Source organism: Myotis lucifugus, unplaced genomic scaffold (genome assembly GCF_000147115.1).
Source record: "Myotis lucifugus unplaced genomic scaffold, Myoluc2.0 scaffold_323, whole genome shotgun sequence".
NCBI lineage: Eukaryota > Metazoa > Chordata > Mammalia > Chiroptera > Vespertilionidae > Myotis > Myotis lucifugus.
Window position 1 is genome coordinate 986,838 of NW_005871371.1, and position 26,098 is coordinate 1,012,935.

A 26,098-nucleotide genomic window follows, 5' to 3' on the forward strand; every position below is an offset into this window, starting at 1 on the left:
ACTCACGAACACTTGACAGTTGTATTCATCCTTCCCCTCCCTTTGACCTTTCCTTCCCTCCTCTCCTTCTCTCTCTCCTTTCCTCTGTCTTCCTTCTCTCTAATTGCTGCATGGATTTGTGGTCTTCTGTCTTAAGAAATCTTTTCTCATAACAGTCCTTTGTGGAGAAAGGGTAACTTCTGTAAAAAAACAAATAGTTGAGGAATTTGCATAATCTGTTTTTTAATAGATTATATTAGGATATTAGATTACCAGGTTGTGTTCTACTTTCTAGTAGAATACCTGGGCATGTGTGCTTCCATTCTTTCAAACATTCATTCATCTAATAAATATAGATATTAAGTACTTACTGTACACCAGTGCTGTGGTAGATTTCTGGGATACATAATTGAGAGTAACATGGTTCCACCTTCCAAGAAGTTCTCCGTATGCCCTAATATGATTTGTAGGTGTGAAATGTCAAAGATATGAACTGTTGAGGTTATTTTTAAAAAAGCATGGGTGTTGTTCTTGGGGGTATTGGCCATTGTGAATTGCTCTCTCTCTCTATTTCAATGTATTTGTGATAGCTTTGAAACCCTTGGGTAAAGCCCAGGTATCAGGGTTTAAGTTTATTGCAGCATCATTTACAATAGTGAAGATATGGAAACAATCTGCGTTCCTCAGTGACTAAATGGGTAAAGAATGGGATAAATATCCATGGTATATAATGAATATATATAATCAAATATTATTCAGCCATAAAAATAAGGAAATCCTGCCTTTTGAGACAACATGAATAAACATTGAAGGCATTATGCTAAGTGAAATAAATTAGACCCAGAAAGACAAATACTGTACGATGTCACTTATATGTGGAATCTAAATAAGCAGAACTTGTAGAAACAAAGAGTATATTGGTGGATGCCTGGGATTGGTGGGTGGGGGAAATCAGGAGATATTGGTCAAAGGGTAAAAACTTCCAGTTATAAGATGAATAAGTTCTGGCTGTGTAATATTCAGCATAGCGACTATGGTTAACAACACTTTATTGTATACTTGAAAAATTGTTAGAAAGTAAATCCTAAATGTTCTCATCACACACATATGGGCACAAACACAAAGGTAATTATATGAGGAGATGGCTGTATTAACTTTATTGTGGCAATCATTTCTCAGTATATGTGTATATCAAATCACCCCATTGTACACCGTAAACTTCCTTAGTGTTATGTATCAATTATATATCAAAGCTAGGGTGGGTGGGGCAGAAATCTATCACCAGAGCCTAGTGAGGTCTGTTTTACTTTGAGTGTGTGAATGGATGGATTGGGGAAAGGGAGAGTGTAGGATGGAAGCATGTAGAAGGACTAGGGTTTTTAAATGGAATTAAAATATTTGTCACTAACTTGTGGCTTTAGGGATGGCAGGAAGTTCTGGAGAATATTTGATACACCTTGTTTTTCTCAGCTGATTAAGAAAAGTATATTTATGATCTCTTCACCATCTGACTAAATTTCATAGCTTCACTTCCGCATAGTTCTCTGGATATCCATCCACCCCTTCATCCATCTGTCCATATTTATTGACTGCCTTTAGTTTACCAGACACCAGGCAATGCATATAAGGCATCTTTGTGGAGCTTAGATTTTGTGCTCCTTGTGTTCGTATAGGGAAACTAAAAAGATACTATCTAAAGATAGTGAAGGTGGCAATTTTAAATTGTAGTAAACATGCTGAGAAAGAGGCTTGTTCACTGTGGGAAGTGTTGGCAGCAGATAATAAATGTTAGTTGGTTTAATATTCATGATTTTTTTCTTCACCCATATTTTATCAGTTCTAATAGCAGTGTCAGTTTGCCTTCAAATACAGGATATGGATAGGAGACACATTTCTTTAAATATTCAAAAGGATCCAAGATTGCTTTAGCTGTGAGCTTTGTGTTAAAAATAACAGGGACCATGCAGACAGTCCTTACTCTGAAACTTTAATAAACCAAGAAATTTCATTTGCCAGACTATCACTCTTCTATTAATAAGAACATGAAGTATTATGGAGCAAATGTTCATGTTCATTTACAAATATCATCAGGACTTCAGGTAACTGACAAATGACTGCATGTTACTTAGAGAAATGTTCTAAAGGTATTACTAGTATATCTAGCTAAAAAATGTGTTTATTGTTTCCTTTCTATTCCCCAAAATGCAGCACTATCTCTTTGCTGCTGAGGTATATTTATAGTTGTCTCACTGGATACCTGATTTTTATTGTGGAATAGATCCAATGCAAATATCCACATTAATGCAACACATGCAAAGGTCAGAAGGTCCAAAGCGTGGTTCCCACAGCAACTGACCTTTGTTTCTCTGGAGCTTGGCAGTATTTGCTTTTACTTCATATTAGGAAAACTTTTCTATTTAATGATGTATGGCATGGAGCAGTTGTTTGGGGAAATGTTGTTTAAGAATGCCTGCTTTCCAGTAGAAAAACTTCAGTTTTATGTTATAAAAGTTTAAAGGCTATTTTGTATTTCCCATAGTCTTGAAAACTAAAGGCAACCATGGGAAAGCAACTGTCTAACAATAATTGATTTAACTATCAAAATAATTTAAAACAAGCAACTAATTTTGATTATTTTATATTGGTTTATGAATATATAATAAATAGATGGATAATTTTGAACAAACTAAAATGTAGAAAAAATACTTTATAAATAAAATATTTTTGTGTGAATGTTTATAAATAGAGTCATTTATAATTTGAAACCAACAGAAACCACACCCATATCTGCTATCTTCTTTCTGTTGAAATGGAAGAATTGTTTCCACTATTGTCAAAAGTTAACACATCCATCATGGTTTGGATCCCATTTTCAATAAAGGCCGTTGGTCCTCTCATTTTCCTTCTCACTCCTGACTCATGCAGTTCTCCTCTCCCCCAGATCATTCCCATCAGCATACACACATTCTCCTGCATCTCTCTCAGTGTTTGGGCCCCATAGCTACCACCCTGTTTTCTATATTCTCTGTCTCCAGCTCTTTATCTCTTTATTCCACTCCAATGGGTCTTCTGTTCAAGTAGGTGCTCTTTTCAAGGTCAGCAAGGCTTGCTTCCCTGATGACAAATGTCATGGTTACTTGTTGAGCTCACGTTATTCAAACCTTAAACAACAGTACAAATTTTGCACTCAATTGAGTATCTCTTTCTTCTTGGGACACCTTTTTTTTTTTTTTTTGGTGCCTGGGACACCACACTCTCCTACTGGTTTCTTCTAAGGCTCCTTCTAAATGCTTCCTAAACCCTCTTCCTCTGATCCCCTTCTCATGTGTGGTTATACTAGGTCTTGGTCTTCCCTATTTATGATATCACCCTGACTTAGGGTTGGCAGATTTAGCAAATAAAAATACGGGATATTAATGTTATATCTGATAAGGGCCTAATCTCCAAAATTTATAGAGAACTCATAAATCTTAACAGAAGGAAGATAAACAATCCAATAAAAAAATGGGCAAAAGACCTAAATAGAAATTTTTCGAAAGTGGACATACAGAAGGCAAAGAGACATAAAAAAACATGCTCAAAGTCACTAATCACCTGAGAGATGCAAATCAAAATGACAACGAGGTACCATCTCACACCTGTCAGAATTGCTATCATCAACAAATTGACAAATGACAAGTCCTGGAAAGGATGCAAAGAAAAAGGAACCCTCGTGCACTGCTGGTGAGAATGCAGACTGGTGCAGCCACTTTGGAAAACAGTATGGAGTTTCCTCAAAAAATTAAAAATGGAACTCCCATTTGACCCAGTGATCCCACTTCTAGGACTATATCCCAAGAAATCAGAAACACCAATCAGAAAGGACATATGCACCCCTATGTTCATAGCAGCACAATTTATAATAGCTAAGATTTGGAAACAGTCTAAGTGCCCATCAACAGATGAGTGGATTAAAAAACAGTGGTACATCAACACAATGGAGTACTACACTGCTGTAAAAAAGGAAGAACTCCTATAATTCACAGCGGCATGGATGGACCTGGAGATCATTATGCTAAGGGAAATAAGCTAGTTGGAGAAAGATAAATATCACATGATCTCACTCATTTGTGGAATATGATGAACAACATAAACTGATGAACAAAAATAGATCCAGAGACAGAGAAACTTCAAACAGACCATCAAACTTCAGAGGGAAGGCAGGGAAAGGAGGCGAGTAAGAGATCAACGAAAGGACTTGTATGCATGTATATAAGCATAAGCAATGGACACAGACACTAGAGGGGTGAGGGCATGTGTAGGGGGGTGAGGGTGGCCGGGGAGAGATCAATGGCCAAAAAGAAGACATATGTAATACTATATGTAATACTTTAGACAATAAAGAATTAAAAAAATACAGGATGCCCAGTTAATGTTGAATTTCAGATAACCTTTTTTAGTGTTATGTGTTTCATATAATACATACACACACCCACACACCTCTCTATGTATCATCTATCTATCCATCTCAGACTGTTGGGATGTATTTTAGTATAACCATGTTTCATGCATGTTTGGGACATACTTACATTAAAAAAAATTCATTGCATCTGAAATTCAAATTTAACTTGTGTCCTGTATTTCATCTCTAACTCTGCCAGGTAAGCTTATTTAGTTACTTGGTATTAAATGCTGTCTGTATGACCCAGAACTTACCTCTCACTAAGCTCTAATTTTGTGCTCTCAGCTTCTGAAAGTAATATCTTGGATATCTACCTTCTCAAACTTAATATGTCTAAATGAGAATTATTTAGTTTCACCCCCTCTTCATCTTACTAATGACATCAGTGTTCTTTTTACCATACTCTCGTTAAATCTTTGGACAAGTCCCAAGGTTTATATGTTCAAAGCATCTCACAAGTATGTGTACTTTTCTTTATCTCTACTGATACCTTCCTAGGTCACATCATTATGAAACTTGCCTGGACTAAAACCCCAGATTCCTCACTCTTCTCCCTGCCTCTATGGCACCTATTCCCCACAACTATTTCTCCACGCAAAGATACTTTTAAAAGAGACCCTTAAATAATGTCCATGAGAGTGTGTCATTTGGCCTGGTGTTTCCCAGCTCACTTTACTTCCACTTTCCAATGGCTTCTCACTGCACTTTGAATACCCCAGATTCTTTATTATAACCAACAAGGCCTCTGCAGTCTGACTGGCTAGTACCTCTCTTCAGACTCATGCTTACCTCCTCCAGCCATGCCGCCTCCTCTTTATTTCATTAGCTCTTTATTTTTATAAGCCCCTCCCTTTTATTGCCCAGATTTGCTCTCCTCTCCTTTTTCTCCTGGTTTATTCATTTGGTTCACATCCTCCTTACCAACCTGTCTCATGTTGCTTCTGTCCTTTCATCACTCTGTAACACATAACTGCTTTTTATGTATTATATCACTGATCAATACTTGCAGTTGTCACATTGGCGTTTTTAGGTCTTCATTTATTTTTTTCTCTTCTGAAACATAAATTCCATGAGGAGAAACATCTTGTTTCTTTTGTTAATTATTTTATCTACAGCTCCAAGAATACAACATAGTAGGTACTCAATGAGTGGTTTTCTAAAATAGATTTGAGCTGTGATGTGTCATGAAAATCCCAGCATATTACCCTTCCTCAGCTCGAAGACAGGTATAGAATGAAAATATTTCCATTGCTTCCTCCGCCCCCCACCACTGGCACATATGCTGCGATGGTGAGTTGGAAATGTTGGTGAAAAAAACAGCAATCAGCACCAATGAAAACACTGAAATGGTTTCATCTGCTGGTGTGAGCTGGCTCTGTCCCTGAGGAGAGAAGCCTGACATATTATAGCCAGTCAGGATCCTGCAATGGATTCTTTCAAAGTCAAATTTCAGCCTGTCAAGAGGTGGAGAAAATGATTTGTGACCGGAGAAGATGGTAGATTAATATTTCTGAAATACTGTGCACTAAACCCCCTGTAGCTACTCCTTTGTTCCGCTATTAAGACCTCCCTCCCTCTGGTAGAGGAAATGCTTTGCTTGAAACAGCATCTTTGCTTTGATATAGACATTTCCCCTGCCCCGAGATGGTGTTTCCCAGTGAGGTGTAACATTCATTAGCCCCTCTGGACAATGCAGTTGCTGAAACAGACTTGGGTCTTTATCTCACAGCTTCGTTTTAGAGTCAGAAGGCCCTGGATGTCTGGGGGAGCTGTGATGTATGAAGCAGAAAGAAGATTGATTTGCCACAGGGTACCTGGTACCTGGAGTAATGAGAGTGGCAAATTACTTGCTCACTGAGCAAACATGACGGGAATGCCATAGAGTGAATTTATGTGTATGCAAACACACTGGGGTCACAGAGGTGGGGATTCCACAAAGTGACCCTCTCTCTGGAAGACAGCCCTCCAAATCACCACCCTGCACTGGGAAGGCTGTGCTCAGCAAAAGCTGCATAATAGCTGCTTAAAACACAACTGCTTCTAATGAATAATGTAATGCTCACGGTACAGCAAGAACTAGGATAAATTGTGGTGCCATTTTAAAATGAGAGTCCTCAACTCACAGGCTATTTCTGGTGTTCATCTTGGATTTTGTGGCAGTGGAACATAAAACACCTACTTTAATAGAGTAAAAGAAATGGAGTGATTTATCCTAGTCATGGTAGGCCTTTAGAAACTCTCATTTGGTAATAGAAAAAACCAGTGGTTGGTGGGGGAGCAGATAATTTTTCTACGTTTGGGCAGCCCAATGCATAGAGAGCACTCACGCTTCTCAGAACATTTGGGGCAGACAAGAGAATTTTAAAACTCTTTAAGTGACAGAAGGAAATGGTAGTAATATTCGGTTAAAACATTTTAAGATTTCCAACCTAAAGGTTTGCACAATTCACTTTAAGAAGCACTGCTGATGCTTTTAGCTGTAACCTATTTAAAAAACACACACATTAAGATGATAATTTTGTTTTGTTAACAAGTTTAAAAGTCTGCTGATTTTAGTAAGTAGTCCTGGATTTAGAATACTTTTTTTCTTATTTCATACTCATTCGTTAATTTTTACTCATTTATTTTTTGAGACACTGGTCTGTGCCTGGCACCATGTTCAATGTCAGGTATTACAGAGATCAAAGGAGCCATTCAGGTTCCTAAGCAGCCCATTCCTAGTAACCCAGATTGTAATGTAATTCAAGTCCAGAGAAAATGAACCTTGTAAACCTGATTGTGGGACCGAGCCCTGGTGTACAAGGCAGAATACAATATTCTATCATGTTTTTTATCTGCTTTTGCCCCTCCCCCTCCCCCTCTTTAGCTTCCACAATATTGATTAGAATAGTCAGTGAGGATGCAGTTAGTCTAGATAGTAAACAACAAATGGTGACATCCTTTAACTTGGTACCTCATGGGAACACAGAAAGTATGTATGTTTTCTGTGTGTTGTGCACCCTGCTAAGGATTGCGTTTGTGGTAGCTAATTTAATAATCGTGCTGCTCCCGTTAGGCAGATTCCAGCATTAGCTTCACTTGGCAGGCAAGGAGACGACTGGGGAGTGGGATGAAATGACTTTGCCGAGGTCACACAGGTAGTTAGCAGTCAAGGCCGATCTGTTGTCCAGCCTTCAATGACCATAGGGGAGTTTAACCTCTACTTGGGAGGAGGAGGATCGGAGGAGCTTTGGTTGAAAATAACTGAATCTACATTTAAAATAAGAAATATACTCCACTGTAGGTGCCAGAGCTTCTGCCTCCAAAGTTTCCTCCTTTCATGGCTCCAATAGGAAGACTGATGGTTGTAATGGCCAAAATCATTGTAGCGTCCTCCACCTCCCACATTGCGTCCATCATTATCAAATCCATTCTAGCCATCCCCCTACCACCATTTCCAACACCCACCCCCACCATGACTGCCACCGAAGCCACCTCGATCACTGACATTCCCTCACAACTGTAGTTGTCATTCCCATCAAAACCACCTCCACGACACCTTCAAAGTTTCTAGAACCACTTTGACTCTTTGGCTGGTTGAAGCACTAGCCATTTCTTACTTAGATGAGGCTTTCCTTAATTCATAGTTGTGGCCATTCACAGGATGATATTTCTGAATGACAATCCTGTCCACAGAGTCATGGTCATCAAAGGTTACAAAAGCGAAACCTCTCTTTCTGCCACTGCCTTGGTCAGTCATGATTTTTCAGTCATTTCAATTTTCCCATGCTGTTCAAAATAATCTCTTAGGTGATGTTCTTCAGTGTCTTCTTTAATACCACCGACAAAAGTCTTTTTCACAGTTAAGTGGGCACCAGGTCTTTGAGAATCTTCTCTTCAGACAGCCCTCCCTGGTTCCACAACTCTTCCATCCACCTCATGGAGCCTTGCAGCGTGTCCAAAGCCCCTGGGGCGCTTGGTGTTTGATCTCTCACCACCACAATCTGTGAGGGTCCCCATTGCTCAGCATGGCTCCTTGGACCCTCATTGGTTGTTTCAAAGCTCAAACCTCCGACAAAGAGCTTGTGCAGCTGTTTGTTCTCTTTGGGAGACTGATTTAGACATGACAACTGCCAGAGGGTGGAGTTCAATGATGCTACTTGACGGTGTCCCCCGGCAGAAAGCTATGGCAGTGGCAGAGGTTTTAATTACTGCCAGGAAACAAAGCTTAGAGGAGAGGAGAGCCAGATAAGTGACAGGGAAGCTACAGGTTACAACAGATTTGTGAACTCAGCCAAGCACAGTGGTGGCAGGGCATAGCTGCTACAGAGAAGACATGTTTTAGACAATACTCATGTGAATGGGCAAGAAACTTGAGGACTGTACTTGTGACTAATTGTATCACAGGTTATTTTCCTTTCTGTTCTGTGGAAAGTGTAAAGCATCCCAACAAAGGGTTTTAACGTAGATTTTTTTTGTACCCGTGCTATTGATTGCTAATTGTGGTAGTCTGATCATGATGCTGAATAACTGTCTTTTTTAAAAAAGGAAATATTCTCTAAATTTTAGCATGTGGCTGACTAAGACATGTTTATATACACTTACACATGGTATAGAATGGAACTTTGGGTTTCATCTCTTGGCCTTAGTCACTAAGAATCCGGTATTACATACATCTCAGTCCACTCTGAAATTCTCTTCCTTTAGGTTCTTTTGATCGTCTTTTGTGTCTACACTATTATTGCCTCATACCAGTGTATGTCAGATTGTTGCCCTCTTGCTTGGGGCCCCTAATTTTTTTTCTGAGTCTTTTTATCTATTTGATCTTTTAAAGTGCAGTCTCTCACTGACTTTCTAAGAGAGATTGCATCCCTTAAAAACTTTGCAAAATGTCAATTGTTATATGTACTTGCTATGCTTGATTTGCCTGCTTTCTCTCTTTATAGGAGGGTGTGGCTATGATTGCTTCCTTCTGATCTGAATGATCTTGTTCATCTGGTGAATTTTTAGGCTGCAATTAAGATTTGAACTCACTTTATGGGGGGAAACTTTTGTTTGGGACTGGAGCTGATGACAAACGGCCCATTTGTCAGGAACATGGATTCTTCCTGGCTCCAATCCCTTAGGGACATTCTGGTTTCATCATTTCATCTGTCTATTGTATGAAGTACACTAATAATAGAAATTAGCCAACACTTAGGTGCTTTCTATATGTCAGGCTTCTTCTAGAAGTGCTTTATATGTCTTAACAAATTTAATAATAAGGCTAGTGCTATTGGGTAGGAAACACTATTTTCTACATTTAATAGATAAAGAATGTTCACACAGGTAGTAAGCTGTCAAGGCAAACCTAGGACTTCAAACCTCTCTGCTAAAGAATTACTGGCATATTGAAGACAAATTCAGATTGTCATGGGAGGGTCATAGAAGTCTTCATGGGAGAGTTAGCATTGATTTCAGCATAGCACTGATTTTTTGTCCTATTTGATCTTCTCTATGACTCTCATAATTATTTATTAGATATGGTAGCCTGTATCTAATTGTTGAGCATTTATTATGAGTAAGGCTCTACTATAAAAACTTCATATATATCAACATGTCACTGGAGAACTTCTCCATCACTCATAGGAGTGAGGTCCTTGTGATATCTTTAGAAAGTGAATTTCCTAGGATTCACATAGGAGAATGAGATGTGGTAAAATACTTCATTTGTGTGGAGTTACATTTCTAGGGGTGCAAAGTCCCATGTCCCTTAAAAAGGTGCAGCTGGGGGTCCGGTAGAGCCAAAAGGAGGGCCAATGTCCAGAGCTTCTGTTCCATGCAGCAGCCTCATCAGTTCATCACTCAGACGAATTAAAAGTCCCTTAGTCCATTTGTGGGTCCCACATAGCTGTGGGCCACATGGGCTCAGGGGAGCCAGGAACCTGGCACACCAGTGAGAGAGAGAGAGGCTCCTTTGTTTAGAAGTTTAAATATTCAGGTTTTGTACCCTTGCAATGACCACACTTATTCTGGCCGCTGATTCACTCCCAGGTGTGGCTGACAGACAGGTAGGCACCATCCCACGTCTCTCAGACCTTACAGGGCATGTGACTAAATTGCCTTTGTCTAGTTCCTTCACCTATTGATCAGCAAGAACAGACTTGGAGAGTGTTAAATTAGCAAAGCTGTATAAATGGCATGCTTATATTACCTAGTCTTCACTTTATTCCTTTCCTGTTAATAACAACCAGTTTATTACAATGGTTTCATTCACATTTAATAATCCTCACAACTCCTGAGAAAGGAATCATTTCCCCCTCTCCCATTTCATAGTTGAAGAAATTGAAGCACTTGTTAATTTTGTCTACTGGCCCAAGGTTGGTAAATGTCAAAGCTAGGGTTTGAATGCAGGATGTGTAGCTCCTGATTTATGTATCCATTACTCAGTATTGTAATTATGTATCATGCCACAATCTTTGAGGCGGAGTTCAGGATCTGGAGGGGCCGACACACAAATGAAAATACTATACAGGAAATATGAATTTAGAAGGCATTGGGGGCCAGGTGGAGACCTCTTTCTTGAAGAGGCACACCGACTCTGGCTGGTCTGCTTTTTATTTACTTGAATACACATTTGCCCTTTAGCAATGCATACAGGCACATCAAAGGTAAAGTTTGGTAAACAGTAAGAGGATTATCAGGTTAGGGAATTGCCTTGAGCCACCACTATCTCAACAGACCAGGTACTTAGCGTCAGCCCTGTTAACGCCAAAGGTCCATTGGCCTTCCGTGTTCCTTGGTGCACTGACAGTATTGGCAAGCCGTGGCTTCCCACAGTATCAATGTCAATAAGGTGGCCATAATTATAGCTTAATAATATACACCAATTTATGAACCACACTATTTTATCTTTTGATATTTTAGATGCCTATGCGAACTAACAATAAAAAACAATAAAAGTCAAGAACTAATCTTTTTTAAAGTACATTTCTTTTCATTAAACTACAATCCTCAAGTGATCAATACCAGCAAGCTGACACAGATGGGGACAGTTGGGACCCAGAACTTGACCTTGCCACTATGAGGGCCTGATGATGGGATCAGGCCCAGCTTTGGTTCTGAGGAAGGTCCATTCTGGTAGGTGAGGCATGGCATCCATGCAATAAGGCAAGAGCAATATAGCCCAGAGAATTATTGTTAAGGGCAGGAGAAATATAGGGCGTCCCCAAAAATGGATACACATTTTAACAGCTGATAACTCACTTAATTTTTACTCCTTTTGAGGTTTAACTGATTTTAAATAATGGCCAGAGGAGATTGTCAGGAGGTAGTAAAGACAAGGACTGAATTTCAGGAATTGCACTTTAGGTGTGTGTGTTGGGGGAGGGAGGCAAGAGCAAAGTGAAGTGTTTATAGCTGCTCCAAAGGAGTCAGGCCTGGGAAAATGGTAGAAGCTGAACTGGGGCACCACAAGAGAGCTAGACTGACAAGTGTGATGTGAGTCCTATAGTATTGGGGCAGATCTTCAAATTCATATTCCAACTAGTAAGGCTCATCCTAATTACTAGAGGGAGGTCTGAGCCTGCGGGAGGGGGAGGCTTTGGAAAAAATGTTTCCTCCTTTATCAGAGGGAGGCCTTATGACAGTGATGGCGAACCTATGACACGCGTGTCAGAGGTGACACGGGAACTCATTTTTTTGGTTGATTTTTCTTTGTTAAATGGCATTTAAATATATCAAATAAATATCAAAAATATAAGTCTTTGTTTTACTATGGTTGCAAATATCAAAAAATTTCTATATGTGACACGGCACCAGAGTTAAGTTAGGGTTTTTCAAAATGCTGACACGCCGAGCTCAAAAGGTTCGCCATCACTGCCTTATGATATCCTCTTCCAATTATTTGTCATAACTATGGTGATTGCTAGAGTTAGGTGCATTCCATTGGTTGTACTTACAAAGTTCCTGACTGGATCTTGAGATAGAGTGAAGACAGTATTCCTGGACATACTGTCTGCCTTACACAGGAATAAAAATTTTGAGAGGAGAGAAAAATCATTTATATCAATAGTATTATCTGTTGTTAGAAGGTGGGCACTTAGTCTGTTTAGAAAGGGCATAACATCAATGATCAAGTTGCTGGCATGAATTGAGAAGGGTGATGCCTATAAAGCTCAAATAGTAGGGAGTCCAAAATTATTGCTATTTATCATTAGGGACCATTATGTAGTTTTCCAGCATATAATTACCTTCTCAAATACATTGTAATACAGTGGTCATTTTTTATTCCTTATAACTGATAAAAAGAGTTAATACAGAATCAGGCGAACAGCATGTGACCTGAGGTGGAGGATACACGCTCCTCTGATAATTCAGAAATTGGATAATGTCCCCAATAGACTAAAGCAATTTTATTGTCACCTACATTTGATGTTTGTACAATGTGGTGTCAGCAGATGGTGTCAGGGGTTCTGGGAACTTGATTATTTTTGTCAATTCTCAGTACAGAAGGTGCAGAACTAAAGAGGAATAAAGGAACAATGCCACCCTGTGTCCTGGCTCTGCGTCATCCTTCTCCTCTTGTGCAAGATGGAAACTAATGTGGAAGCCAGGGTCTCTTTCTCTACTGTTCATCTGGTGCATACATGTCCACAAACACTGCTGTGGGATGATCTGGTAGAAGGAACAAGGAATTTGTAATCAGAGGGCCTGGATATGGGTCCTAAAGCTGTTACATGGGGTGTGTCCCTACTGGGTGAGTCAGTTCATCTCCTTGAGCCTCAGTTTCCTTATTTTTGAAATACCTTTTCCAGATGTAACTCTTTTTGAAATAAATAATTAATTTATTTTTATTAAATTTATTGGAGTGACATTGATTATTAGGATCATATAGGCTTCAGGTAGCGATTTCTCTGTTACAAGATCTATATATTGCCCTGTGTGCCCACCACCCAAAGTCAAATAACTTTCTGTCACATGTATATGGGCAGATAATTTTCGACAAAGGAACCAGAAACACACAATTGAGTAAAGGTAGCCTCTTCAATAAATGGTGCTGTGAAAATTGGAAAACCACACGCAAATGAATGAAACTGGATTACATTTTGTCCCCATGTACAAAAATTAATTCAAAATGGATCAAAGAAATAAATATAAGGTCTGAAACAATAAATGACATAGAAGAAAAGCAGATATAACTCTTATTATTCCATTCCACAGTGTAGGACAAAGCCAAATAAGACTGCTTGCTTTTCCTACTCTTTGAATGTCCCAAATTGAGTGTTTTTCCCAGACTGCTCCTTTGACTTGGCTTGCCTTTGTTTCCATCGTCTCTGCTTATTAAGATCTTACCCATGCTTCAAGGTTTAGTTTGATTATTTCCTTCTTCAGACCCAGGTTTAACACCTAATGAGGATGTTCTTAAGTGTCAGAAATAGTGAGGGTGCTTCACATATTTTATCTAATGTGACTACCAAAATTTTGCAGTAAATTATATTTAGTAAATCTGTTTATTCTATTCTGAGTTTTTTTTTTTCCAAAAAGATTTGAGAAGGCCAGAGGAGCCAGAAAATTAGTACTGTTTTATTTATTTATTTATTTTATAGATAGGAAAACTGGGTTGAAACAATTTTCTTTAGTTCATAGAACCAGACTAGGGCAAAGACATGGTTAGCTTCCAACTCAGAATTTTGACTACTGGTCTGGCACTTTGTCCTATTTGTCAAAATTTTATGAAGGTAACTTTGACTCCTTAAGTTTGTCTGTCTCTCTAAACTGTAATCTCGTAATGCTTCATGCATTATTCCCTTATTTACATGATCTTATAAGTCTTCTATTTCTCTTATGAGTCCTTTGAAGGAAGGAAGGGGCTGGGGAGTAGTATCACCATGCCCACCATAGGGCCTTGCATGAATTAAGCATTTAATAATAGCTGTTTTGGATGAATACATGGCATTTCCCCACACCATTTCTCCAGCAGCATTTCCCTTATGTTTGTCTGATAGCAAGTGTGTCTGTGCCAACTGTTTAATAATTACTATGCACCAATGACACATATGTAGTAAATAATACTTTGACTATACAATTTCAGGCTAAGTGACTTTCTGAATTTAATTAAAAATGCCATTATATTCTTTTCTTTATAGATATTAATGGAAAACAAGCAATATATAATCATAAACTTATTTAAAAGTAATTTATATTATAAGATGGATTATTTTGTTTACAATGTTATTGTCAAAACTCAAATTAAGAATTTACAATGTTAATCAGAATGTAGGCTCCATGTGTGTAGGGATCTGATGGTACCTGTCATTTTCACAGCGATATCACTGGTATTTAGAGTAACAGTAGATGCTTAATATTATTTGTTGAATGGCTCATGAGGCTGCAGTTTTCATTGGATAATGAACTTTTGACTTTTTCAATAAGATATTATTAGGATGAAAACTTGTAAGACATTATCATATATGTTATCTCTTGACTTTTCCCAACAACCCTGTGAGATATTTAAGAAGAATTTTAATACTGCATTTTACATTACCAAAAAAAAAACAACAAATAAATAAGCTGAGGGTCAAAGAGATTATATGACTCCAGAAATCATCTACCTAAGCAGTAGCAGGTGAACAAGACTCGAATCCCACTATTTTTATAGCAAATTCAGCATTCTTTCTGTGTTTTCATATAGTCGGTAAAGAATATAAACATAGAAGGGAATATTGGCCAGGACAATCATGTTGGATACCTTTTTAAGGCTAGAAAGTTATATGTAATACATTGAAGTGACTTAAGCATCTGAAAGATGGCACCACCAAGGAAGCAATGTTATTGAGTTTGGAGAGAGACTCTGAATTTGAGGCAATTGTGAATGGTCCTTTGAGACTTACACTGGGAGAAAAATTCAGTACAGCCATTTCATGCTTCATATTCTTGCTTTGCCCCTTACTTCCAGCTTGTCTGAACCATAGGCTATTTAAAGCTTCAGATTTTACCAGTCTTCTCAATACCCTTTTGTACTCTGTAGTTTTTGTTTTTACCCGTTGAAAGGAACCAGCTGACTTCTTTGGTATTTTTACATCTTGTACTTTATTGTTTTCCTCCAGTGTTTTCAACCCACTGCCCAACTGCAGATGTGTGATTGCCACTTCTAGCTCAAGACATCTGCTTTTCAGTAGTCCCTTTCTTTTTCTCATCCCCAATTATAACCTTTATGTGCCCCTGCTAACATACAGCATCAGATCTGGTCCCTGCAAGAATGAATACTTTGTTTTCAACATCTGTTTTCTCCCAAGGAAGGCAATGTTAGTTTTGAGTTGCATTTGTATACTAAACACTTTCAAATCTAAGGACCTTAAATACACATAAAAACATTTAATATAAAAGCACTCATTTGAAGTCCTGTAAGTCTAGGTATAATTTTCAATGGGGTAAATAAAAGTTACAGGGGAAATAACTAATTCATTTAAGGTCATTTTTGTCTTTATCTGCTCCCTTCCTGCTCTGCTTGTTCTGACCCAAGTCAGAATTTCTGTAGCCTATGACTAGAAAGCACTGTCTCTTCTAAAACCTACCCAGAAAAAAGATGGCTTACATCAGAGACAACACACTGGCTGTCTACAGGCTGCATTTGGCATGCATAATGTTCATAAAAATGGAATTCGTTGAGCACATTTAAAAATTGCAAGATTTCAGATATGATTCTGAATTTCTGGATTTTTAGAGACATGGGCGGGTATGGCAGAACCAAGCTCGCATTTTCATTTCATCAACGGGCTGGAGCTCAGTGATTTCCAGAGGCGACTTGGAGGGTAAGAGTGAGCCTTCTTTTCACTTACTTCACTGCTCCTACTGGCGCCATCAGAGATCTCTAAACTGCTAGTGATTTCCTCCCTTCCTCCTTCCCTTTAGTATTCTAATGGCCAATAGTTAGCTAAATTTATTTTCAAACGTGTAAATTGCCTCTTTCTGAGCAATTCTAACACACCCGTGGTCAAGATATCTTTTATTATAAGCCCAGAAAAAAAGATAGTAGGAAATACATTAAAATGTTCTATTTTGAAGAATGGAACATATGACAGCATTATTGTTTTCATTATCAAACTTTAAATGGAAAGAATTTTGGACCTGGAGCTAGAAGACTTGGTTTTGAGTTCTGGATTTGCCATTTACTAACTTTGACCTAGAACAAGTCATTTAACTTCTCTGAGCATGTCTCCTCATCTTTGCAAGGGATTATTATATCTGCCAGCCTCTTGGTCATGGGTATCAAATGTGATCATGGGGTGGAAGTTCTTACTATGCTATATGATGCTATGCAAGGGTCAGACATTTTATGGGGAAGCAGAGCTATAGTGTCTGATTTCTCAAGGAGCTTGGAATCTGGTTTCAGAGACAGGACTTACATATAAGGTAAATGACAGTTGAAAGTATCCTTCTGGCTACAAAGGGTGGAGGCATTAAATGTCATCATATCTAAGAAAAAGTGCATGATGATGCACTCAAAATTAAAAAGACATATATTATTATTTATTATTTAATTTGCTCCACAAATATTTATTCTGTATTTACTCTTCAACAAAAACATACAACTGCTGGACATAAAGTATTGAAATAGAACGCCCTGGCTCTTGCTCTTATAGAATTTGTATTCTAGTAGGGAAAGAGAGGGACAATAAACAAACAGATCATTATAACTTCAAATACTGTTAAGTTCCATGAGGAAAATAAATGTAGGTTATATAACAGAACTGATGAGCAGAGCTGCTCTCATTATGACTTGCTGTGTTACTTTTTTCTTTATTTTTACTGTGATGAAGTTCACATAAAATTTATCATTTTAACTGTTTCAGTGGAATTAAGTACATTCATAATATTGTGCAACCATGACCACTATCCATTTTCAAAACTTTTTTATCATCCCCATTAAACAAAAACTCTCCATTTCTTCTTCCCCTCAGATCCTAGTAACCTCCTTTCTACTTTCTGTCTTTATGAATTTATTTGCCTATTTTATATAGCACATATAAGTGGAATAATATATTTTTATTTTTGTGTCTGGCTTATTCCACTTAGCATGTTTTCAAGGTTTATCCATGTATCAGAATTTCTTTTTAAGGCTGAATAATATTACACACAATGGTGTGAATCCATTTACAATATTACCTATTTTAACATGACTTGGTAATAAGTCTAATTTGTAGAATACTTTACAAAGAACCATAATATCCATCATACATGGCAAGAATAGTGTTAACTCAGGGATTATTGTCAGCAAACTGTGGTGTTATCTGACTCAGTTGTTTTATAACATTCTACCTGATGTATTTTGAAACCTTGTTACCAACAGTGAAGTAAGAGTATATGAATTGGGAGGAAGTAAGGGCGGTGGTTTTCAGCAAATATGAAATGACAATGGCTATAGTATGGACCAGTCCTACCTACTCCCCTATTGTAGGACATTCCTCTTCTCAGGGTGTTTTGGAACATTTTTCAAAAATAGATTTAGGTCATAAGCTTCTACCACCACCCTGGGACATAACTTCATAATCTAATAAATCTCATCACTGGGAAAATTTCTTAAGATTGCACGCTTAACCACTTGAGGGCTGCTTTGCAGTGTGATTGCATCCTGCCGAAAATTGCCTGCTCTGTGACTGAGGAAGCCAAGTTCATTCATAAGGAAAATGTTAGGAGTGTAAAGAAACAGTTGATGGCAAAGAGAAGGTAAAGTTAGTGGACACAGAAGGTCTTCAAGGAACATCTTTTTATTCAAGGTCATTTCCTTGTAACATTGATGAGATGCTGTAGCTAATTGATTGTTTCTATCAATTAGCCTTTGGTAAAATTGGTTTTGTTATACGTCATTTAGCTTAAAGTCACAGAACCTAACAACTATGATAAGTGAGGACTTACTGTGTTATGTGATTGACTTTATTCAGGATAGGAAGTCCCAGAAATTGGAAAGAGTAAAAATGTGAGATTTTAAAAGGAGCAGAAATCTTGTTACAAAGGAACAAGATGAAAGAATATATTACAGAGCTTACTGTAGACTGATGCTTATAGCACATAGTGGTTGCTGCTTTGATTCTTAACCAGTTGCATTCTCAGTTGCTTTAGCTATTAACTGAAAGCTGGGCAAAGTACTTCGCTACATTTAAATCTGATAATGTTCCACTTTTGCTCAAAAGGAGCTCATTATATATGAAGTCATGTACAAATATCAAACACATACAAGATGTGTGTGTGTGTGTGTGTGTGTGTGTGTGTGTGTGTGTGTGTGAAATGTAGTTACAAAAATGTAAGCAAAATAAGCCAGTGAGAGAAAGACAAATATCACATGATCTCACTTATATGTGGAATCTAATGAACAAAATAAACTGACAAACAAAATAGATCCAGAGGCATGGATACCTGGAACAGACTGACAGATCTCAGAGAGGAGGGGTTTGGAGGGACAGGAAGAAATTAACTAAAGAACTTATATGAATATATGCATAGCCCATGGACACAGACAATAATAGTGTGGCGAAGGCCTGGGGTGGGGAAGGGGCTAGGTGGAGGGGGGGTAAAAGAGGGAATGGGGGACATCTGTAACAATACTGTCAACAATAAAAAAACAAACAGGTGTGTCAGTATCACTGTCTCTTTCATCATCCATTGTGCAGCTGTGCTTAGAATTTAATGCTCGTACATGTGTTGTCCAAAAATCTTGCTTAAACTATTATTCTTAGAGCAAAGTACACAAACTCTAATGAGCTGGATTATGCAGCCTCTTCTTGAACTTCTTTTTATTGCTTTCTTTTGAGGACATAGAATGGTACGTCTTTCAACATGTAGCTGTCATTGTGTTTTTCATGGTTTATTTGCTTTGATATTTTTGATGGTAAGATGAAATTTGTGAATGTTTGTGCCTTTTGGGGCATAGTTATATGAGGGGAGGCCTTCAGATTTTAGCCTTTCAGTTCACTTACCTCTGAGAGGTTCTATGTTGAGGGAAGGTCAACCATGGGTAAAGGTGCACTTTTCTCCTGATTGCATACTGTTGCCTAGTTAGTGTTGGATGGCATATTGACCATGACTGCATGACTGAATTCACAAAGGGAAGAATCCCTCATACCCGTAGATGTAGCCACAGTGAGAATATGTGTCCTTCTTGGACCACAAATTTTATCCTGACAAAGAACCCTTAAAGATTAATTTTTTCATCATTCTTACTTATTCTTTGGCTCCTTTGCTAACATGAAGGAGAAGGAGCTGGGGTGCAGTGGATTTCTTCTGTGCCCTCATTTCCGAAGAGAGCACAGACATGAGAGTAAAAGGAATAGAAGCACTTAACTAGGGCCCGTGGTAATAGAGTAGACAAATATTTAGAATTGATTACATGACCATTAATTACTTGTTTTAATAACTATAAAAGTTTTCTTAAAAAAGGAAAGAGTATTTTGTTTTGTTCCCTGTATGTGGAACTTAGATGTTATGTGCTGACCTAGCTCTGTTTTTGCCACAGTAATCACAAAATTAAATGCTAGGATTGTGATTGAACTGCCAATAAAACATGATTGAAAGTTTTCTTTCTTATTCTACTTAGTGATACTCCACCCAAGAGTTGTGAAATGTAACCAATTCAAGTGGGTGCTTTGAATTCAGGACTCTCCTCTGCCACTTATTACTTGTCTTCAAATTATTCTTTCAGATTCTATATGTGATCTTGGAATATTAATACATGTAGTTTAGTTCTCATGAGGATTATTGAGTTATTGTGAGGATTCAACGACATATTGAATGAGCTAGAACATTTTAAGCTAGTATATTTGAAACTCTATAAAAACATACATAGTATCCTATATAATAAAAAGCTAATATGCAAATCGACCGAACAGTGGAATGACCGGTTGCTGTGATGTGCACTGACCACCAGAGGGAAGACGCTCAATGCAGGAGCTGCCCCCCTGGTGGTCAGTGTGCTCCCACAGGGGGAGCGCCATTCAGCCAGAAGCTGGGCTCACGACTGGCAAGCACAGTGGTGCTGGCGGGAGCCTCTCCCGCCTCCGTGCCAGTGCTAAGAATGTCTGACTGATGGCTTAGGCCCACTTCCCATTTCAGTCAGACATCCCTCGAGGACTCCTGGACTGATTGAGGGTGCAGGCTGGGCTGAGGGACCCCACCTCCCCCACTGAGTGCTAGAATTTCATGCACTGGGCCTCTAGTTATTAATAACTTCAGTTAGCATGCTGTGTTCTACATATCTCTAGAGGCATTTGAGGAATATTTGTTCTTATACTTAATGATCCCAGAATGCTGTACATTTATCAATTTGATGTCTACTTCTGGATATACAAGTATCAGTATTTATTTTGCAGAGCCATCAGGAGACTGTTAACCAGCCCTATTCCATTTTTAGCTTGTTGCTTCATAGTCTTACCTTCCAATTCTTTAGACTTATAGTAAATTCCTAAAAGTAGGTTTATTTATCACCTATGATTAAAACGCATGAACTCTTTTATTTGTTGCTCAAAGATTTTTATTCCCCACTCACTCCTAGCCAGCAGACCATGTTCCAGATATTATTAATAATATATAATAATAGCTACAGTTTGAGTGCCTATTCTGGCTTTGTGTTAAATGCTTTATATACATTGAATTTATTCCTTAGAGCAGTCCTACCAACAGGTAATAGTATTAATGCATTCCCTATGTAGGCATAAATGCTCAAGTTGTTGAGTAAAGTTGACAAATTCATTTAACTATTATGTGTTGAAGCTAAGATCACACTCAGGCAGGTATTTCTGATTTATAAGCCCATGGTCTGAGAGTAGGACCTTTGAAGAAATAGTAACACCTCTGATTTATCATACATCTTATTAAGTCCAAACTGTCACATGGTTTCTTGTTTATTATAACGACATTCCTCTTTGAAGAATAGACAACATTCCAATTTTATAGACAGAAAAGGAGAGTTAGCAATTCAGTTGTAATAATAGATGCACAGCATTGTGGTTTAGTTTAGCCCTGGTCATTTCAGATGTCTTTCTAGTGCTCTCAAAATCTCAAATAATTGTTTTATTTTGCTGATGACATTTTTGTCTGTTTGAATATTAGAGCTTAGAGTTTTAGAATAATGTATGCTTCTGGAGAAATCATTTAAATGACAATGCATTTCTATTTCCTATTATTATAAACTTTAGATGGCAAAGGCATTTGCACAAAATCAACACTTTGATGGTACCTTGCTAAGCATAAAGCAAACACACTCCTGGGCTTTTGTACCCACCAAAATTGCAATATTGTGGGGAAATAAATGGAAGTATAAAATCTGGGTGAAGAAAGGAGACACCTGTAGTTCTTAAATGAGGCTTGCATTTGCTGCCAGGCAATCTTTAGAAACAATGGTGATTTCTTGGCTAAATCTCCAGGCTTGACTTTTTAACAGAATGGAATTCAAAAAGTAGATTTATCATGAAACACTGCTGTATCAAAAAATGAGAATTTTAAAACAGATTGTTTCCATTCAGAAAAAATTGAGAAACTGATTTAAATTTCAGTCTTTGTTCTAAAGTTACCTAAGAGTTAGTTGGGTTAATCATATGACTGGCATATGAAAATCCAACTCTATAAACTTTTGATGATAATTTACAAGATGGAAAGACCAGATTCTAATTATTCAACAGGGAGATTCTAATTCAAGTAATGTTGGTGGTAAGTGTGGTGTGAAATACTATAATGTGATGTTATTGGATATCTGATGTAAAATAAAAACAAAATGCATAGCAATAATAAAAATGACTAGAATTGACCACTTCAGCTTCTGGATAATATAACACATAATGTAGGATTATTGGTAGGGCTACATGATTATCTCTTAAATTTGTTACTATATATTCTTTTATATACAAAATACATATATACAGGAGTCCCTTATACTTGGATACACATCTGTATCTACTTAATCTATATCTACCTATCTATCTTCTCAAAGATAATTGCTATTTCAGTAAATAATTTGGATATTCTAAATGCAGTCATAATCTTTATAATAAAATGATAGTCAAGTTGGATATTATTGGATAAAACCAACAATTTAGTGAAACTTGTGGCTCTATATGTCCTATTTGTAGGATTATTTTAATAAGCTACCAGAAAAACAATGAATGATTTAGTTTTGGAAGATACATTTGTTTCTACATAAAATGTGGAAATTAAAAGTAATAATAACAGCCCTGGCTGGTGTGGTTCAGTTGGTTGGGCATTGTCCTGTGCACCAAAAAGATGCTAGTTTGATTCCTGTTCAGGGCACATGCCCCGATTGTGGGCTTGATTTCTGGTAGGAGGTGTGCAGGAGGCAGTTGATCGATGTTTTCCTTTCACATTGATGTTTCTCTTTCTCTCTCTCCCTCTCCCTTTCTCTCTCTCTAAAAATAAATACAATATTTTAAAAAGTAATAATAACAAAAATAACTTATCTATATATATAAAAGCCTAAGCGACCAACTGACCAGCCATCTGGCTGGTGGGGCAGAACTGGGAGAGATGGACCAGACACACCCTGGAGCCAACCTCCCGCAGTCCCTCTCCGGCCAGCTGCACCTGGGGCGGTGCCAGGGTTTGAGGGGCATCTGTGGAGTTAGTGGGCTCCCTCAGGCAGATGGGGTCCTTTGGGCTGGCCTGTGGGGATTGGTCTGAAACCAGGGTCCTACAGAGCCTTTTATATGTATTGCCTTATGTGACCTTTATGTCCACAGAAGTGCCTTACGCTCAAGGGGAGGACAGCTTTTATCTCCTTTCTGTATAAGATTTCCTTTTCCTTTCCATTTTTCTCTTCTTTAGACCAGTTAAGCTTACTTTCTGTTTATAGGGGGAAATGGTTTTTCTAATAGCATAACAGTTTTTCAGTTCTTGTTTATTTAATATTAAATGCACTTTTAGCATAGGTCAGGAGGGGAAGGGTTTCAATATCATCCAAAAGTCTACATCTCAGTGAGTCTAACTGTGAAATGCAATGCAGAAGAGAAGAGTGGGAGGAAGTCTGAGATGTACTTGTCAGTCCACAACTTTGACAACTTTCCACTTCAGCATCCTTCACTGCCAAGGTTACCATTTCTCAGTTATCCGTTTCCCTTGTGCTGTGGGCAGGCGGCTGCTGCTTGGGGAACAATTTCAAGGTTTCCTTCTCTGTGTGTATTTATCCTGCAGTTTCCTGTTTCTTTTCCCCTCAGCTTTTGCTGTTAAAAACTTCACTTAAATTTTGTTGTTTTTACAGATGAATGTGACAATTCTGAAAGTGTGTTGGATTCTTGACTGTGGTGGGAAATTTTAAACTGAGGCCTGGTGGGTTGCACATTGAATGGGAAGTAAATGCCCCCGCCTGTGGCTCCCACACAAGATCAGGAAGAAACATGCCATCCAGCCTTTGTTCCTTTGGGTTTTCTTCTCTGATACTGCCCCTTTGTCAAAAATCTTCCTTTTCACAGCGTGATTCTTATTTAAAAGTCAGAATAAAACTCATTACAGATTAGATTTCTGCATTCTTCTTTTCCCGTTTGCCTTTCTCATCTCCCCTCCCCCACCTCTTTCTTACATTTTTCTTCCTATTTGTCCTTTTGTCATTTCATCCTAAAGAAATTACACACACTTCTTCCTCCTCACATTGACAACTACACACTATATTTGGCTTTAAGACACCACCAACATTCAACAAATACTCATTTACCAGTTATTAAGCTCAACTTTGGGCCAAGCTGTAGATATTCACAAATGTATTGGACACAGTCCCTGTCTTTAGGGATCTTATATTAGAGTGGAGGATGGAGATAAGTAAATGGAAAATTATAATCATTGTGGCAAGTGGCTATGGTGCATAAAGAAGGGTGCTCAACATTGGACAAATCTGATGGGAGAAATTCTAACCTGCACTCTGACCAATGAATAGAAGTTAGCATTTCGAAGAGTGGATGGGGGATGGGGTGAGCGGCTGATATGTTTCAGGTGACATGGAGATGAGGTATGCTGGAAAGCACTGAAGAAATTTAGTAGAGTTAAAATAAAGTGATGGGAAGAACATCATAAAATCAGATTAGAGACGTAATGAGTCAAAAACAATTTTTTTTTAAAACCCTGATACAGGTTTTTATACCTTGCTAAGGATTATAGCATTTTCTACCTCTGAATGTAGAGGGGAATCATGTGAAGATTTTAATCTTATGAAGGGTGTCTCATGATCATAGTTACATATTTGGCTACAGCATAGAGAATGCATTACATTCAGTCAAGAATATTTATCAGGCACTTACGAAGTGCTAAATATTGCAAGTATAGTTGTGTAAAAGGCAGATACCAAGCCTGCCTTTAGTTCCAGAGGATGGCAATTTTGGTGGCAGAAAGTCCAGTTAGGAGGCAATAACCTGTGAAAGATTTTGTGGTCTAGAGTATTGGCATAGGGATGGAAATGAGTGTATACATTTAGGAGATATTGAGGAAGTAGTATTAAGAGAAGATGGTAACTGACTGGTCAGGGATGGGGTTGGTAAGAGGGAGAAGGCATGGGTCTTTAGAGACCCCCAAATGTTGACCTTCATTCTGCTTCCTCTTTTAGTTTGACAGCCTGGTGATGTTGTGGATGTTTCCATTTCATATGTATAGTTATCTGTTTGACCAGCTGTCAGTTTTGTCATCTCATTTGGTGGGTGCATAGTGGAATGGAAATACAATGGATCATTGACCTTGTAGCAGAGACCATTTGCTATGGGAAAGCTATTACCAAGTATTATGCTAAGCAGCTCTTCTTGTCAGATGAGTTTTTCTAAACGGCTACTTTTTAAAAGATGATATGCAGTACAATAAAGCTGCAGGGATTGGATGTAGAAGGGGAGGCAAGATCATTGGCAAAAAGTGAGAAAAATGTAGAGTGTCGTAACAAAGTTAGTAGTAAGAAGGCTGAGGGGAAACAAAGGCAATGAAAGATTGAAAATAGGCATTTGTCTATTGAGGGGAGAATATTATAACAGATTATTTCTCTAAGAGGTTTCCTGATGGCACTTGTATCATGTGATACTCTGTAGAGAGAGGTTTTTGGAAAATGTCACACATTCAGATATGCCTCTTGTTAAAAACATCTGCTTAAATTTGTTGAACCCAAAATTTAAAAAATATATATATATTTTATGGATTTTTAGAGAAAGAGGAAGGGAGAGAGGAGAGAGAAACATCAATGTGAGGGCAAAACATTAATTGGCTGCCTCCTGCACACCCCCTAACAGGGAACAAGCCCACAACCTGGGCATGTGCCGACTGGAATCAAACCCAGCAACCTTTTAGTGTATGGGATGACACCCAATCATCTGAGTCACACTGGCCAGGGCTGTTGAACCCAGAATTTTACAAATAAATTTGCCCCAATTTTTTTCACTGATACTGCAGTAATATTCTGTGGAACTGGTGCCTCACAAGACACAATTAGGAGAATGCTGGTCTAAGTTATGATCATAGGAAGGATTAGTACTTACTGAGCTTTTATTATCTTCTATGCATAATGTTAAACTCTTACATGAGTTATCTTATTTAGTCTTCATATCTACAACACTATGAAGTAGATACTATTATAATCCTCATTTTAGTGACAACAAAAACTCGGAGTTATTAACTAATTTGTCCAAAGTCATATAGTCAGTAGGTAGGAAGCGAAATTTCAAACCAAACAGTTTAATCTAAAAAGTTAGGCAC

The 26,098-nt window shown here is 38.1% G+C and overlaps 1 protein-coding gene and 1 pseudogene across 1 annotated transcript in view; one reads left to right on the top strand and one right to left on the bottom strand.

Annotated features, from left to right (window-relative positions):
• Window positions 1-26,098, top strand: part of FAM19A2 (family with sequence similarity 19 member A2, C-C motif chemokine like) — a 448,103-nt gene that overhangs the window by 287,519 nt on the left and 134,486 nt on the right. The gene's annotated exons all lie outside the window — the stretch shown is intronic.
• Window positions 7,676-10,460, bottom strand: LOC102430987 (annotated as a pseudogene).